We start from the raw sequence: 20,098 nt of genomic DNA, 5'->3' as shown, positions 1-20,098 counted from the left end.
GACGTCTTGGAGGTGTGGGCAGAGGGCCTCTGAAAGGTTGCCTTGCTCTAAGGCCAGCCCCATGGAGCCTCACTGTCCTGTCACTGATGCAGGCATTGTGTCTGCCGGCAGTTTCAGCAGCAGTATGGGTGGCAGAACTGAAACGATCTCTCAGATTGACCAGTCTGATATGTCAGTCCTGCTCTGGTGTGGTCACTCGAGGGCAACCGGATCTTAGACGGACATCTGTCTCTGCAGTCGTGACACAGTGGAGCATCTTACTCCATGGTGTCTGGCAATTCATATTATGGTAGATTCTCATAGGCAAATGCGTGAAAATATGTTAAAGCTTGTACAGGACTTTTAGTCAAGTAACAGGCTTTTTTTAGAACAGGAGAAATCGTTTTTTAAAGAAAAAAATTAACATTTTTAATATAACATATATATAATAATATATATAATAGTATATAAATATATAACATCTAAACCCAGATTAACATATTAAGCTCTTTACTATCATACTTACTAACAAAAACATCTTAACCTTGGGATATCTTGGTTGCATCAGTGGGGCATTATTAACTTTGATATTATGACTAGTACACTGAAGTTACCTGACACAAAATCCTATCCTTAAATAGGATAATCAAGTCCCAGAACATACTGACATGTTATGGTGATCATGTTAAGAAAAAAGTAATGAAAAGGTACTTACATTTCTATTTCTTATTCATTTTTAACTTACAACCTTTAAGGTTTTAAAATGTCTTACCATTGATGTAGAAGTGGAACAGAATCAATATTGTGTTTCCTGCATATGACTGAAGTCACAGGGGAACAAATACAAGTTATCACTTCAGACTGAAGCTGTGCTCTTTGGTGCCATGCACATAGAAATGTGTGAATGACAGTCTCTAGCTCCAAGCTGCTGGAATTATCAGATGCCTATTGTTGCGTCTTAACACAAAATCCAACTGCTTATTTTTCCATATGATAGTGACACATCATTAGTGTCTGTGACAGTTTTACACAGGTTATATGAAACAGATAAACTCTACCCTCTGGAGTTTGCTTTCCCAGATCACTTTTTAAGTTGAGCATAAAGCAGAGCAGTTCACTACCTATTTTTTTTCTTAATTACCAGACGTAAGATTGTGCACAGATGGAGAGACTTTACTGCCCCACATTTTATTGGTGATATTTTGTATGACATTTTTATTCATGGACAGACAGGGTAGCATCTCAGGGAAACACATTTAGCATTGTTTCCCTCAGATTTCCCTCCCAGATTTTAAAGGTGCTATATAAAATAAAGTGTATTATTATTATATTATTCTAGAGTTTAAAAACAAAAGCTTGCATTAGTGCTGTACTGATATAAAAATCAGTTCTTGGTACACTAAGTCTTACCTCTGTCCTGTCCTGGTATATTCAAGTGAATATTATAACTAGTGTTCACTTTCCTACAGCATATGTTTCACAGCTCAATTTCAGTCTGCTCAGATTGCTCATACACACAAAAATGAAAAGTTCAAATACTGTTCAAATACTAAGAGATAAATATTAGTTGTTGTTTTTAATCATACAAAAGTGGTATAATGATAATTTCACCACAAAAAATGAATTAGACCAGTCTAGTGTATTTAACAGATTATGTTTAAATCCAGATAGATTAAAAAAGTAGCCAAATTCAGAGTGCTTTATTAAATATGCAGATTTATTTTAAATCTGAAAACACAATAATGTCTTTCTTACTCTTGAAAAGCACATGTCGGGTTCATCATCCAAAGTTCAATTTTTAACAGAAAAGCAAAAATCTTAAACTCATAGCATGTTCCCCATGATGTCACAGTTTCATGTTCAAATTCACTTGCTCTTGTATTGTACAGTTAGAAAATCTGTGCCGGAAGGACTGAGTGTAAGAAAGAAAACCATAAATGCAAAGAAAAAAATGCCAAACCCCAAGGCTATTGCATGGTTTAGATACACTCAACACTTATTACTTATTTGATCTGTATGGACTTAACTGCTTCCTCTGGGAATAGGTGAGGCACGTGGGTTGGAGTGTCAAGAAAATTTACCCATGGTAAAACCATTGAATTCTTTTGTTTAATTTGAGTACCAGTATTAAATAGTTATAGTGCAGTTTTCACTAACATTTCACCATTAACTGATTCCACATACAGTACAATATATTTTTGACTCTATGGTAGACGTGCCTGACCGTCTTCCACAAACAGAGCTCATGCTACTCCCTGCTCTTGCTTTAAAGAAGAAGACACAAGCAGCTGACCTACGAAAGATGCACCTCAGGCCAGAATAAATCAAAAAGATTTCCAAAGCATTTGTTACCCATGTTTTCCATTCCTCATTCATTTTGCATAATCAGCTTGTGCTTTTCAAGAGGATTTGTATGATTAGGTAATATCTTAAGCCATATTCTTTAGAAATCTTCTATCCGGTTACTTCTTCATTATACGATCCCATTGAGGATGATGAATTTTCAGGAATTACTCATATTTAAGGTCTTAAAAAATTTGGAAATATAATGAAACCTAAACTGAGTTGTGGAACAATGATAGGTCTCCAAAAACAATAGAAAGTAATTTTTAAAAATATTTTTATACATTCAGAACTGTTTAGCTACCAATCAAAACGTATTCACTTGTTCTGTGCTGACATTTGGAATAAATTAAATTAAATAAAATGTGTGTGTATTTGGATAGTACTTATCTTGGAATATTTGCACACTACCATTATTTTTCATATTATTCATACATACAGTATGTGTAACTATAATGGACCCTATTGCATTTAAAACAATTAATATACTGTTATTGTGTACATAAGGCTAAATACTAAAACACTGATATACAGTACTATACCATATTGTTTCAGCTTTAATTTTTCTTCTAAAAGGAACTGGAAACAGATGGAGGGACAGATGACATTGAAGACCTATATTCTTCAAGCTCCATTTCTTGGGGTCTTTAGTTTCTCAAGGGATTGCCTGAAAGATTTCCCCTTTTTTATGTCCCTTTTTCTTGTGTTTGTGTTGTCAGCAGTGACTGTAATGAAAATAGAAAATAACAAAAGGCAAATTTAATTTTCATGTGGGTTTAATTTAGAAATGCAAGGAGCACACTTGTTATTCACTACATGTTTTAACAACAGCTGTAAAAGCCAAATAAATGAACTTTACTACTGCAAGCACTTTTGTAAAAGAGATATCTAAACTATAGAGATATGTTTTATTGCAAAGGTCAGAGGTTGAAAGATGTGCATGCCCTTTCAGAGTGAAATTAAAATGCCGTAATCATTTTCATCATAGCTTAGAACAGGATAGGTTATCAACCTTTCCATCTAAATATTGCCTTGTGACTGTTTATAAAGAAAGATGCATTTTGCTGCATTTCCAGGAAAATGCTTGGACAGAGTTTACATTGGGTTTAATTGAAAATTTAATCTCCTCAGTCTGTTATAAACCTTTGTGGATTACACTGAACACGTTTAGGATTTTTCTTTTTATGTTTTTAATATAAAAAGGTGAGTCAGTAAGGACAACACTAGGGACAGTAGTTTTATATTTCTTTACATATTTTTATTTTTTTAAGTCCCTTGCTGCTTCATACCATTTTGAGCAATCTTGACCTGTCGCTGTTGCAGCAATTTCAATTAAAATAAAGAATATGCATTATCTCAGATACAAGATATATATTTTCTTGCAGCTGCGAATCCATATCACCTCAGACACAGTATGTTACATTGCATTTTCTTTCAGGTGGATTATAAAAAATATATATACTGTAGGGTTGTTTTTAACAGAAAATAGAACAAAATCTGTATCAGACTTTACGCAGTTATAATTTGGTTTACTAAGCAAAAAAAAACAGATACAGATGCAGAAAGAAATAATGTCCGTCAGTATAGTTCATTCATGCATATACTGTACACAATGGAAGTCAAATTATTGAAGTCAACTGTGCACTCGCGCTTTCCTCTAAATTGGGTTAAGAGTATATATTGTAGTTTTATCTGTGTTCAATTATTGTATAGTGAAGTAGTAGCGTGCTGGGGGACAAGTGGTAGGGGAAAGGTGGTTAATAATAATAGTGGTAAAAAGAAGAAAAAGAAGAAGAAGAATCCTTACAGGATGCGTTGTGGTGTTCTCTTTTGTACTGTGTATGTCCAGAGAGATCAGCGCGATTAAGAATTCCAAATTACATATGGTAATAAACTACTCTACTTCTTCTACTATTACACTTATCCAGTGCTTTTCTGGTCACTTCATTCAGTGCTTTACGGGTAATGGGGAAACCCTCCACCACCGAAGTATAGCAGTCAAAATGTGTCAGTATGCCCAACACACATCATCTAACAATGGGAAGGAGAATAGAGTAATGAAACCAATTTCTACTTACATTCTACTTACTTCCAATTCTATATCACATCTCTCCGTATATCTCCATACATTTCCATACATCCATGTCTCCAGCCTTCAAAACGTGGGTATGATATCTCATGTATTGTATGAGACAAAAAAATATAAACTAAAAAAATATTAAATATCACTACAAAGCTATGTGAGTAGTAATGTATACTGTCTAGGATACAGGAGATCAAAGGGGAATTGTACTGCCAAAAGCAGAATAAAAACATGTGGCAAAAAATTCAATATCATGCTAAGAAGTACAAAGTTTTGTATGCTATCCATATACAGTAAGTATAGAATATAAATTCCAAAAGGAGTATTGATGGATGCCATTCAGTTTTTGATCCTCGTAAAAACTGTAATAAGGCCAGGTTATTTTGATGTAAGTTTGCTTTTGTAACTTGTGTGTTTTGTTCACTTGCAGGGTATGACCTTAAGCCATTAAGGGGAGATGATTAATAATTCTTTAACTGTACATTATATAACACTTTATATACTGAAGGTTCACAAACACTTTGCACATAGGATGACACCCACTGATGATGTATAATAAAGCCATTTGGTGGCAGGAACCCTACTCCACAGCATATCAGGGGAAGAAATGAAAAAAAAAAGCTTTAGTTGGCAAGGTCATAAAAGTCAAGACGGGAATTTACCCAGGATAAATTGCTAAGCCTTACAAACAAATCCATGAGATCTGTGGCGATCAAGTAGTCATGAGCAGCTTTGGTTAATATCTTCCTATAGCCAAGTGTCTTTAGTCTCAGTACTGATGCATTGGATTGGAAATTTTGGTCCAGAGTAAAAAGGGCAACAGGTAACAGTCCATTAACACTGTTACAGCAGCAATCTTGTTCTCCCAAGATGTCTCCCATTTTATTACAGACCAGACCCAGCCTTGCTTAGCGTCTAAGACCTGATACTAATGCTGCAGTAAAAATGTCACTGCTAAAGTCCAGATTTGCAGAATTGTAAAAAAAAAAAAGTTTCTCCAATTTACTTGGGGAAAAAATATTTTCTTGCTTTACATCCTTTAAATCCCTCTCTTTTAAAGTTATTTAATATATTTTTGCGACAAGACCATTGCAGTTACTGTACTTCTTGCAATTCAACACAAATGTGAAAAGATGTTTTTCTGCAATCATTTACGGATAGAAAGAGTAAACACTTGTTAGTTTGATTGTGCAGAGTGTTTTCAACAAAAACAATATTATCTTTTCTGGGGCACACTCTCTTTGAACAAGGCAGACTAACTGCATATCTGGAGTTATTTTATTTTGTGTTATTGTAACATAGTACCCTAGAGAGGAGGGTAGCTATGCATGAGCTGTTCCCTCTTTAGTTATTTATTTTGATATTGACATTTTCATATAGTTGAGCAATATTTATGTAGTTAATAATTATACCATGAAAATACAGTATATCAACACATTTCTACGAACAAGCTTCTCATACTGTAATTCTCATATATTATATGAAATGTATTTAAACTGCCTTCTAATGAAGCTGTCTTTATTGATTTTTAGATGTCCTAACATGACCCTTTGCAATAAATGAACTTTCTACTAGATCAACTGCAATTGCCCAACTTCTGAAACTATAAAATATCAGATAGAAACTTTTCAATGAAAGTTTAAATTTCACTTATAATTCAGGACACCCTTACATAAGGCAAAGTACTCTATCTAAAACAACATTGTAAGTTTAAAGCACCATGGCTTATGTTGCTTCACATACAGTTTATCTCATTGAATAATGAAAAATAAATAATAGCTCTTAAGCTATATGACCTGAATTACACAAAACCGTCAAATTATTTAAAAAACACAAAAGCAATCTTCTGCTTGATTGTCCTTTTGAACACTGATGTGGAATTAAATCTAAGTGTCACAGAATAAAAGGCTTATGCAATATGAATTTCCATTTGTATAGCTCACTGCTTATGTATTCTCAGGAGTGAATTTGCAGGTGATGTTTTATTAATGGCAGCTACATGTTTAGAAACAGCTATTTAGTTTTCTCTGGAACAAAGGATCAATTTTCCTGTAACAGTGCCAAGGATCGACTCTTAATTTTACTGTTTGCGATGCTTTGGCATGAGTGATCATTACTCTTGCAGTTGCAGCACTTTTGCTTATGTATTGAAATCATTATTTTTTTTCTCAGTGGAATAGGATATTGCTTTTCTAATCCTGCTTTGTATTTCAGTCAAGGACACTCACTATTTATATATTACTTTTCGATAGTCTTTTCATGTGCAGATACAGGATTGTAGTTTTGCTTCACTCTTCTATTTTAATGCTCTTACTGTGTTTTACTGAATAGAGGGCAGGCAAGGCCAGACTGCAATACAAATTATTGCTATAAATGACACAAGTTCATTTAAATCCAATTAAAGCTTGATGCAGTATAAGGATCATGATGACTGCCTTTTGTGAGCTTGGCATGCTTGTGAAGCAGCTGTTACGTTCCACATAATGCTTGCCCTGAATTCAAGAAGACTGATGAGGTGTGATGGGGAAAATACTTTGATTAGAGATTCACAATGGCATTGTAAATCTGAGCAGTGCTTTTCACTTGACATGATACACTTATACACTTCATGACCCCTACCTACTGGCTAGATGCTGGACAGAATTCCTGACTCCTTGAAGGGGTATCAAGCTTTTAGTGAAAATGATTTCTGTTCAAATCTCAATTGTGTTGATTTGGAAGGAATACTATAATGCATTTCATACCTCTTCATTACTGTACTGTGTTTAGTACTGTCCTTTATGAATTTACTGGAAATAATTTTCTTTTCTTATCACAGATTTTCTTTTTCTTTCGTTTTCTTTTTTTCTTTTCCTTGGATGTGGAGCATTCTTTTCTTTTCTCCCTCTGCACAATTACAGTGTGTAATAAAATACATAATCTCATTTTTCTCAATGTCACTCATCTTTGCGGATGCATTTGGGCTAAACTAAAATGGGATTTCGCACACATGACAGCCTTTAGAATAAGCTTGATCTGAATTACAAAAGCATAGCATTGGAGAAGCTTGGTGGACATGTTACAGAACTGGCATACATATTAAACCAAGTAGACAGAATGAAACATTCAAAAATAATTTGCCATATTATTAATGGGTGAGATATACTTGAGGTCAAAATTACAATAATAAAATATACTTTTAGAAGTATTACAGTTGTGTTTCAGAGACATTATAAAATCTGGACTAAGGATTGATATGTTATGCCTTCCATGACAAACAAGATCACAAAATATACATGTACAAAGATGTGAATCTACTGTAAGTATTAACTGGTACACATAGATTCCAAAAAGTTAGCCAGATAAATGTTTGGAGATCTAAAGTATTTACAAGTGTGGTTATTCTTATTTAATACTATATGCTATGAATTGTGGGAATGTGAATTATTAAAATTATATCTTTGTGTTTTACCCTTCTGAGGGTTAGAACCATCTAATTCCCCTTTGATTATAAAATCAAAGTTATCAGTCAGGGACAGCTATTTCTCTTTTCTTAGATAACAGATGCTATACAGTACACACAGTATATATATACAGTAAGTAGGAAGATGTTTAAATTTTTTCTTGCCATATTATAAACAAAGTATTACACACTATATATAATTTTTATTACTCTACTATTACAAAACATTAGTGAATGAATGTTTCCATGATTCTTGAGGAGTTACCAAACATTTTTCTGAACTTTGACTTCACAAGAGGGATGATTGTTGATGTACATGCAGTACCTCTACACGTGAGCATTATACATCTGTGATAATGTAGTAGAATCTATATAAACTGTTTATATAATTGACATACAGTTTTGGACAAAACAAATTATTCAGCATCTCAATTTCTTTAAGCAGGAAATACAATTTTGGTGGGGTTCTTCTGCTGAAATTGTTAACGAAGAGGAGCACATTACAATGAGTCAATTGGATGTGACTAGCAAAAGTGATGGATTAGCTACTACACTACTTTAAATTTGCAGCTAATGTACTCTAATGTTTACCTTAAATTGTTGTGATGATAATTTGAAAATATCAAATTATAATAACAATAATTGTCTTTTGGGAAATTTGGCCCTGATGTGTGCATGTCGTGTCTGTCTGCCCTGGAATGGACTGGCATCCCTTCCAAGGTGTACCCTGTCTTGCATCCATTGCTTGTCAGGACATGCTCCAGGTCACCTGTGACCCTGAATTGGAAGAATCTGTTAGAAAATGGAGGGATGGAAGTATCAGGACTATACTCCTATAGGAGTTTCTTGTTGGTTAAGTGTTCTTAGTTGTATAATTACAGTAGGTACTCATAAAAGGGCTGTTAAGATCCCACCAACCTGTCATGCCTTGACCTCATGTCACGGACGTCCAAAGGGACTAACCGTGGGGAGCAGGAGAGCAGAAAAAGACCCATATGCGTAGCGGCGAGACGGGAAAAAGGCCCGGGCTCATTAGTGCAAAGAGTTCAGGAATGCCGTATAGAAACCTATGCCCTCAGGGAGCAGACGTGGGGCGCCCTGGTGCTAGGCGGGTCTCAGGACATCCGAACATCAATGCTGAGCGAGGACAGAGTGCAAGACCCGGAAATATATAGCCCAAGGGAAAGAGAGGGACAGGACAGAGAAGGAGCGCCCTCTGGCTGCAGAGGGCGTGACACCTCAGTGGTTGTATTCATAAACAAAACAGAGGAAATGGGCATAACAAAACCAAAAATGTGGAATATGTCGGAGAAGCAAGGCTGCACAGTGGTTAGCATTGCTGCCACACAGCTCTGGGACCCTCCATTTCTGGGGTGCTATCTGCACAGAGTTTGTTCTCCTTGTGTTTGCCTGGGCTTCCTCTAAGTGCTCCAGTTTCCTCTCAAGGTCTAAAGACATACTGGTAGGCTTTTTGGAAAATTTCCCCTGGTGTGAGTGTATGCATGTGTGGAATTATCCAAAAACTAAGCATTCTGTTGCACTTGCTTATATTAATTTCATTATAACAAATATTGATTGCTTGACTGTGAAGAAAAATTAGTTCTGAATTTGCTGTCCAAATATTTTGGAGGGTACAGTATATATGAATCTATCTATATGTATTTGTGCATATGCATAAATAAAGATGTCACGTAACTTGTATTTCTTGAGAGTTCTAGCCTTGGATAAGATCACATTGATATGCTTTAGGAGCTCACATTTTTTAACAACTTAGTTGCCTTTAGGGACCACAAATATCCTACGTTGGCTAAATGGTGAGACACAAAAACCTGTGAATTGGATTAAAGCTTTTGATTTCTGGTGTTGAACTATAGAATAAATTCATTGCAAAACACTTTATTTGCATCATTCAACAGCTATACAGTGTAGAAAGATAGAGTGATTGAGTGCTGGCAGGGTAAGAATTCTTCATGGAATCATTATATGCAAATACTTTACAGACGAGCTGTCAAGCTTGGAAACACGCACCAAAAAATAAGGCCTTCAGGACTCAACATATCCTTGGAGTATCGTATCCTTCAACCTTAACACATTGTCAGCACAATAAGCTTCATAGCTTTGTAATCTAAAAAGGAATTGACTGTAGAGGGATTCTATATCAGGCATGAGCTTATGTTATGAATAGCAACAGAGTGGATTGAGTTGACAGGGAGGCGACATCTTAGATAAGAACAGTGTTCGACATTTCTACATAGTTTCAATAGCAATGGGGCCTAATACATATGTTTATCTTTCTTTTAGGGTTTTTCCATGTAAACAACACTGCATTTTGAAGTTAGATAATTAAGTTGTTCTGAATGAAAAAAAAATCTAATCAAAAAGACTCAACTAGCAAATAAAAGGTTTTATACTTTACTTACAGTACATAGCACTATAACACATAATATTATAACACTTATTATTATATAATTTCCAATAAATTCTATGCCTAAAATATAAGTTAACTGATACATTTTGGAAAAGGTAAAATATTTGATTTCCACGATAATTATTTTACATAAACTAGATGATGTTCCAAACTGTAATGTCAGAAACCCTGTGCCATATGAAAATTGCACAGTGGATTGTTTTCTTCAGTGCGAGCATTGTATTTGTGTGCTGTTGTAATAGGATAGTTGCTCAGATGACAGCAGTACTAATGTACTCATACATCATAGTATGCTAAAGAGATGAACATCATTCATTCTTTTCACCAGTGAATCTGACAGGCCACATGTTCTGTATGATATCACTGAAACATAAATATTACCAAAACAAACGTGTGTTGTTGACATTTTGTCAGCATTAAGGATTACAAGAGCATCACTGCAGTACCAATATTATAATGAAAAAGGTTTTAACATTGCTTAAATTTATGGCTTGAAATGTTTAACTTTTTTTCTATGAAGAAATCTTTACGAATCATGAAAGTGCACATGATTCATATAAAGTATACATGATTCGTATAGACTGTGCATAAAACTGTTTTTGCTTCAGAGCAGCAAAACTCAATGAATAAAATGGACATATTCTGAATATATAATATTGTGGACTCATCTTGAAATAGCTATGCTTCCCTTCCAAACCTGTGGATAGCAATTGCCTCTGTTGTGGAGCTCTCTGATGCTGTTTTTTTTATATTTTGTAGTTAATGAACTTTAATGCTCAATTATTTAAATAACTCAAGGTCTCTTTTTATTGCTTTTGTACATATTTCTTCTCTGAGACATAAAAACAAAACTGAAGGAATTTATTAAATAAAATGTTATTTTGTCTCTGTCAAGTATTAAAATACAATGTTATTCCAGAATTAAAAAACACACAAATGGTTCAGAACAAATATAGAACATTTCAAACTAGACAAACACCAGAATTTCTTAATATTTAACAGCATGACTTTTCTACACAGTAGTAACTTTGTATTATGATGAAATTCTGATCTTTTTCAATTTTTGAAATGGACAGAAATATAAATTAAAATTGTGAACTATATATTTTATAAATTAACATCTGTATAGATGTTTAAAGTAAAATTATATATTCATGTTAATATATTCCATTATTGCAAAATATTAACTTTTCTTCCAAAAACCGTGAAGTCAAAATCGACATAGGTTACTCATGAGCCATTGACAAATCTTATCCAACAGTTTATTGAAATAGTAATACCCACCGTTTTTATTTGCAACTCTTCCATCAGAGAAATTAAGTTTTCAAATGACATCACCCTTGTAGGTCTCATCACTTATGATGATGAGACCATGTACAGGAAGGAGATGAGTTGGGTAGTATCATGGTGTGCAAACAACCACCTGGAGCTTAACACCCTTAAAACAGTGGAAATGGTGGTTGATTTCTGCCACCATTCTCTAAAATCTTTCTTGCAGGTGTAGGAGTTTTGTGAATTTACTGGGACAATCTATTAATTGCTTCTTTGTGGCTATAAGGGAATCAATCGTCAGAACAATCAGCAATTCACACACAGGTTCAAATACACAAAATACATTTATTAATACATAACATTGTGTATATAAAAACATATAACAGTCTGCTTGGATACAGGTGCAGATCTTATTGTGAGGGTTACCTACAGTAGATACAAGATATACTGTATATAATCACAAAGAGATACATAATATGGAATATGCATTTAGTATTCCAAATTGCTATACTATCTCATTAATCAGTCTCATTAATACTGATTCTACATTAGATCCTCATATGTAAATATGTTACTTACAGTATATGAATTAAATTGATATCAACTTGTTTTGAGATAACAATTGAATTCTCGATTGGGCATGTACAATATTGGATTTACTTATCCAGTATGAATTTACTGTATATCTTCCAAACAGTGAAGGATAGCTGACTTGCTCTGTTGATCCAATCGGTGCTCCGCTGGCTCAGTGCCAACCAGTTTTGCCGCTCAGAGACATGGGGAGACGGAATGAATGAGAACCTTCTGGTTGCTCTCCAAGGATCACTAGTTGGCCTTGAGTTGAACTACAGTAGGAAACTCTCTGTGCACAAAGTGGTGACTGTGTGGTCCAGGGCAAGTCACTCTTTTGGGGAAGGAAACTTGGTTCGCTCCCGCCATAGCGGCTCCTGCTGAATAAAGTATTCAGATGTCAACAAGGGTCCAACCGTATGCTCTGTTGATCAGGTGGGCGTCCACGGTGGTCTGTTAGCGTTCACAAGGTCTGTGCTGCAGGCTTGAACAAGGCAAGAATTCTGTCTTTACATATGGGCTTCCTCTAGCTGGCGCTTGGAACAAAGTTCCAAATCCCACACTCAGACAACAGTGCTGGCAGTCACGAGATTAAATCTGAAAGAGCACGAGAGTGGATGGAAGAGTGGAATTCTGATTTCTGTGCAGCTTCCCCTTAACTGGAGAACAATACAGCTGGTAATTGGTCAAAAGTCTCCACGCCCTGCAGGTTCCTGGTTGGTTGGTCAACTTGAGGAATGACTGACCATGACCTCTGACCCTAGGACCATAATCCAGAGGTGCTTAGAGTCTCACTCAGACAATGAGGCGCCAGGAATGGCCGTCCATCATGACTAGTTGGGCGCATCCCTATCCTGGGAGTTGTTCCTTATCAGGAGGACAAACATTCCTAAGTCAGTGAGCACATGTATGAGAGAGGGGCCTCACTGAGAAAGGCACGGCAACACTTAATTCTGTTTTATTAATAAGCCTTGCTGCTATACTGGTAGTCAGTGTCCTTTAAGTTTTTTTTTAAGAATTATGATTTCTAATACTCTTGAACATGAATATCACCAGTATCACAAAGGAAACAGGAGAGGAGAATGTACTTTTTGTGCCAATTGAAAACTTTGATGTCTTTTAACTAATTCTATTTAAGTTTTGAGAGCCATTATTGTAAGCATTTGGACTACCTTTATACTTTTTGGATTAGCAATGTGTCTGTCCACCCCAAAGGCCCATTGCAGTGTTATGCTTCCTCTATGGAGAGGGTCATTGGTTTTCATTAATGATTTGTAAAATTCCAGAGCAAAGAAGTGGACAGGAAAAATTGCCGATGACCCCTCCAACCCAGGTTACCACATGTCATAAACATTTCTCAGGAAGACACTACCAGTCTATTAAAATCAGAAATACCTCATATTTGAACAGTTTCTTTCCTAGGACTGTCTTTTTTCTTAACCGGAATTCCTAATTATACAGTATACTGTATGAACTTAATGATGTGTATTGTGTATGGTATACAGTATGTAGAATGTTTTTGCAGCACCACATACTGTATACTGTAGTAGGTAATTGTGCATGAAATGTACTTGGAGAATAATGGTGATTCTGATACAGATTCTGATTTAAACAACATACATAATATATACCAATAGAGTATGTTACAGTATAAAGTATATGGTTTTAGAAAGTATACCTCCTCATTAAAAAAAAATAATTTTCAATTGGCAGGCAGTAAGCATTCTAGATGTTTATTGTTATGTTTATGTTTATGTTTATTAAATTTAGTGCTCTAGAGATCTGTATTAGACCCACTACTCTTTTTAATGTATGTAACTGATTTCATTGTTCTGCATTGAAGAAGATGAAAAAGCAAAAAAGAGATTTAGACTAAATCCAGGACTGGGCAAAAACATGGTAGATGATACACCATTTTCATTTCTTGGGAATACTGTATGTGGAAGCAATAAAGGACTAAAAACAAACAGGTAAGGGTTTAGTCTGTGCTGAAAGGAAAAGAAAAGAGACAATGTTTTGGCTGTGGAGCCTTCTTCACCTTTTGACAACTGAAGAAGACTCCACAGCTGAAATGTTGTGTTTCCTTTCTTCTATTTTCAGCAGGGAGTAAACCTTTACTTGTTCCTTTGTAGCCTATGCATGCTGACACAGCTACCTACTTGAACTAATTTAGAATATGTTGTATAATTCTCATCACCATTTTACAAAAAATAAATTGATGCTTTGGAATCACTTCAGTGACCAACAACCAGATACAGTCCTTATGTCAAAGGAGTGTCCTGCACTAAAAAAAAATATTTTTTAAAGTCTTGAACAGAGAAGACTATGGTGGGACCAGATTCAAGTATTCAAAACATTCAAATGTATTGAAAAAGTCAGACTAGTAGAATTCAAGACAGTGAAACATGACCCAGTGAAGGCAAATGGAAACCATGTGGAAGTAAATTTAAGACTGAAAACAAGAGGCTTTTTTTAAACGAAGGGTCATGGGTGTATTGGTCAGGATGCTCTGCCATGTTGTTAAAGCCTCTATCCAGAAGTGGCAGGATGGGATCTTTTGATGACTTAGCTTTTGAAAACCAAACAGCTTACTGTAGAAACACAGATTGGCAGATTTTGTTTACATCTGTTCTCTTGTTTGTTGTGTCATGCACAGCGTACGTTTGGGGAATTACAATGCAGCCACACTTTGGGTTTGGAGGGTTACTGCTTTACGGTACTTAAGTGCCTTGGTGGATTTTGCCATTCTGTGTCAGTTACTAGTTATGCCTAATAAAGAGCAGACGTTTCTGAAATCTGTGCACCTCAGTCCCTAGTCTTCTGTGGTGTAACACTGTTGTCTATTTCACACCTCAGGATAATGTGGTTGAAAAATATTTGTTTGGGAATTTGTCATTTAAATGGGTCTTTTCTGCACAACAACAAAGACATAAACAATGATTGGTCTGTCATCTGGATGTGACAATGTGAAGAAGAGGATAAAATGTAGACACTTAACACTCTGCACATTACTGTATCTCTCAACCTTTGAGCATTTTCAATGCCTCTTTATGAAACAGTTTGGAAATGCTTGTCTGTAGAATAAGAGGTATGATCACTACGATGTCCTAAATGAATCACTTCCCACCTTCAGCCTAGGCCATCATTTATCCAGCCAGGAAAGTTAATGTCAGACACTGAAGTATTAAGTATGCTGTCCCCTTATATTCATGACACAAAAGGAACTGGGATGGCCATCTTAGTTTTCATAGTAGCCCCATATTGCCATACTGTAAAGCATTTCCACTAGAACGATACTACAAAAGGTTGAGGGTTAATCAGTTTAACATTTATTTTACAGATCATGCTTAATCAAGCAGGCGATGAAGTACCTAATGTTGGCAATAAAAATGGTCACTGCAACAGTAAATTGCAAGTCTGAGGTAGCTTTTATTGTGAAGAATCCTTCGAAGTTCCAGGTCAGTTGGTTTAGGAAAAAACAAACATATTCTGTCAGAAATGGCAGTTAGGAAGCCTAACATTTTTCAGGTACCTTTTTTTAACTAACCCTGTATGTTAATTTAGTTTTCCACTAGTATGAGTCATGCTAATTAGCAATTGTTGCACAAAAACATTTTGTCATTAACAGCTTTTTGACAACTTGCTTAAGTCTTAGTCCCATGCTGTGTCATTGGGTTTGTTTCCCCTGACTTTATTGCATTTCCTAGCTGTGCTTCACTATTAACCCAGTCTGTAACTTAATTAATTTCTTTGCTTTGTGGTGCTCTGACACTTGCTTGTGTTTATGACCTTGATCCCAGATTCTTATTGGCTTGTTCACTCTCCGTGTAAATCTGGCTTCGGACCCTGCTAGATAATTTGACTTAATCTCCTGGATTCGCCCATTGCTAAGGACTGAGCTTCACATTGCCTCTGCTTTGGTTCGCCCTTGCTTGTCTGCTAGCTGACTTCCTAAAGCCCAGTGAGTGGATTTATTTTCAGGCTTTGAGGTACAGGACAGTATCTTCCCTCACCAGGTTTACGTGCATCATTAAAATGAAAAAGTATGGGAATGTTAGAGTTCAGGAACAGTACAGTCTGTTAAGAGCTCACTTAGTAGGGGGTGGGCAAGCATCTGTGGCAGATACATATCAACAAGAGAAGAAAATGGTTGTTGAGCAATTATTCAAGGTTTTAAAGGAAGCCTGTTTAGCCCTGTAGCAATATCTTTCAACTCTGGTGTTATTTGATCAAAGGCTGGGTGCTGTCATTAAGAGGAGTTCTTTAAAACTGAATTATTTCTCAATAAATTTTATCATGCAATAGTGAGAATACAAATATTTTAATAGCATTTAAACAGAATAAATTCCAGTAAGTTACTCATTGAATATAATCTAAACATGTTTCTAAATACAATATATATCCTTACTATATCGATGTATATATATCTATATGTGTATCAGTTTAATTGAAAATAATCACATAGCACATTTCACATTTTTCCAAATCCCTGCTTTCCATTATTTCTCCCACACATTTTCACAGCTCTCAAAATTAAGCCCAAAGCTAGTTTTATCAGTACTTTTGCTTTTTCACATAACCAGAATTTAACATTTTTTTTCAGAATAATAGATGACACCTTTTGTGTGTAAAACAGCAATTGCCACTATTGCACACTTTGAGCAGCATTATGGCTCTCAGAAACAAAAGGTCTTCAGTGTGTAGCATAGAAATGTTGACAGTAAACAGGGAACAGTAAAACATTGCTGCCATATTTTAACATAACATTTGCTTTGCAGAGTTTAACCTTAATGCAAAACGTTTTCTATTCCATGGATAATTCTATAACTCAATTATATACAGTAATATATAGACGTTTTGGTTTAGAATGATACAGTATATGTGCTGTACCACAGTACATATGTAGTCATTTAAAACATTGATATTTACAACTTTCAAAAATCCATGACCTCTATAATTTCAATAGCAACAGCAAGAGCAATTCGGTATGCTAACATTATTGAACATTTGTTTTCCATGAGCTTTTTTTATTCTTGTATCCGTGTAGAACTGTCCTTATATTTATTCAATGTGTTTTTAATTATTAAAGATATCCCAGAACTCTAAAGGAATCATCAGAGGTGGTAGGTTTGTTTTGCTTGAGACATACTGTCGCTTGATCAGAGTGATTTTACAGTCACTAAGTTTAGTAGTTAAAGCAAGTAAAGAACTAAATTTTGCAAAGTTCTGTATGTGAAGCCCTGAACTATTCTACGTTGCACTGAAATTGATACTTACATTAAAAAGCATTTGTATCTTTGAAACCTCATCAAATTAAAACATAAATGTATGTACTTATACAATAAGACAATAGATGGATTACTGATAAGTCTTCTTGTTCCCTTTCTTGTTAAAGTAGGGAGGTACTGAGTCTTGAGACTGAGTCCTTACTACAGTATCTCTGCTGAAGCCCTGTTAGGAACATGATGCCATATCTCCGCCCCATTCCAGTCAAATTCTTCCTTTTTTTGTTGCCTCAGACATATACCTGTAGGTGATTGAGTTCTGCAACCCCTGTTATGCAAGTAGAGTACTGTACGTATGCATTCCATCAAAAGGTGGTTCTCACACCTTTCCTAGATTGATCAACACTACTTTCATCATGAAGACAAATAGAAGAACAAATAGTTCTACTTAGCATAGTCATCTTTGTTTGGTTTTGGATTCAGATTTTGGGCTTCCCTACCCCTCCAGCTACAGTATACACCCAGTCCTCCTTATTCAAAGAGACAATATGTTCCTGAACTGAGCACAAATAAAAAATGCATATATTGGAAAAAAGCTCTCCTATATCATTTATACAATACCCCATAATTATACCTGATAAACAGCCCAAACCAAAGTCAAATAAGAAGAGACCATGTCAGAAAGCAAATGCATTAATGCATAGCTTTTTATCATATAAAAGGAACATGACAAAAATGTAACTAAATCACATACTCTTTACAGTTATTGAGTGCAGTAATCTTCAGGAACATGTGATGATGTGGCAGAAATGCAGAAAAATGCTTGTGGGAATTTTGAATATCACCTTGGTAATCGTCTGAAACTTTGGGCCTCTAAGACGTTTTAAGGGACTTCAAGAATATCTCTCAGGCCAGGCTTGGGCTATCTCTGCTAGTACAAAAAAAACATGGATGGAGAACCCACAGATGAGGATTAAGTAGTGTATATGGGTCGTTCTATGTCCATAAATGCATTCATGTTTCCTGCAGAAACCGCAGAGAGGCAATAATTTTTAGTTTTCTGGGTGTTTTGGTGTGTTGCTGCTCGTTTAGGTAGGTGATTCTATGCCACTCAGCCTTGTCACAGACAACCTCTATTAGCTGGCTCTCAGTTTTATTAAGGACCTCTAATTCTTGAGAGGATGAATTCTCTCAAGATGAATGCCTCAATGTCTCTCAAGAAATTAGAGTTTTTTTCTGATCACCAAATGAGACCATTCAATAATACAAATCATATCCCACATCACAAATGTTAAGGTCATTACCAATTCCTTGAAATGCTCAGCAACTACACTGAGCATTTGGGAAAAATCCTTAACTGAACAAAAAGATCCAACAAGAAATGTAGTAGTAAACCATCCTGCATCATTTGTCATCATGTGCTTAATGGTAAAAATATTAAAAACCTCTACCAAATGGTGTGGGCTGTCTGAATGTACAGGATATGGAATGAATATCCCATTGCAGGAAGGCGTCAGCGGAGAGTTTGGTGAGGGTAATTGTATATGGGATTGAAATTCACATTGCAATAATTCCATTATTTGACCTGGGGACCATTATAGTCAGGAAAAGGAATGGAAACCTGTTTCTCCTCAAATAAACCACCCGTTGTACCACTGAGATGTGATATAATTCATTGCTCAAGCTTATAATTTTCATATAATATGGCTCAGTTGAAAGTGCTTTGAGACGGTGCTCTCCAGGAACTATTATATTGTACATTATTATAAAATATTATAGCTGCATTACATTAAACTAACTTCATAGAAAGCATGAAAAAAATGAAAAGGTGTGCAAATGAAATATGAATATATGTAAATATGAAATGTGAATTATCATAGTCAGACGTGGAGCATGAAAAGTGTCATTCTAACCGATGAAAAAACAAAACCTGTTTAATTTTACCTAATTTGATTCTAATGCCGTGAAATCCACTAGTTTTTATTTAAAAACACACTTCTACCCTTTTTATGTGATTTTTCAACTCAGAAAATCTGGCTTTGTGCATAGATTTCCCTCAATATGCATGACAATGATGGATAAACAGTTAATTATTGATGCTAGTTAGAAGACTTTTTTTGTCTGTACGCTAAGAATATTTCCTGGGAAACAAGGCTTGCCAGGAGCCTGGAGGGAACCCCAGCCTTCTGTCATGTGTTGTAGTCACAGATGTTACCAAGAGAAGTAAACCTTCTTGATATTTGGCAAATAAAGCCTCCCATTTAGTTCTCTTCTCTTGTTAAGTTAGAAGTTCACCCCACTTCCCTGGCCTCCCTGTTCCCTTCCCTTTTTGGATGATGAGAAACTTGAAAATTGAATTAGTCCAGATAAGATTTGAAATCTACTGGCAGTAGGTAGTAGGGTCATTAGTTATCTTGTCAGTGGCTGTTCCACGGTGACTGCTGGTTTGGAAGCTTAGGGCGGCTGGCATTTTACTACAGAGCAGATGGAGACTATGCTAATAGCAGTGTGGAAATCAATAGGAACTGTGGCCAAAATGACCTGGGCTACCCCGCCTGCGGCTGTGTATCCATGGGCTGCCGTGTGAACCAGACTTCCATCCCATTCATGCTGACCTTGTAACAGTTGCTCAAATTAGGTTACACAGATGCGTGTTTATAGAGCAGTGGGGTGGCTTTTGTGTTCTGCTAGTCTATTTAGGTATTTATGATCGCAGCGCGTGAGCTCATTTATTAAACTGAACACCTTTTCTCAAA

The sequence above is a fragment of the Lepisosteus oculatus genome, chromosome 1 (genome assembly GCF_040954835.1).
Source record: "Lepisosteus oculatus isolate fLepOcu1 chromosome 1, fLepOcu1.hap2, whole genome shotgun sequence".
In the NCBI taxonomy this organism is placed as follows: domain Eukaryota; kingdom Metazoa; phylum Chordata; class Actinopteri; order Semionotiformes; family Lepisosteidae; genus Lepisosteus; species Lepisosteus oculatus.
This window is presented reverse-complemented; position numbering follows the sequence as displayed.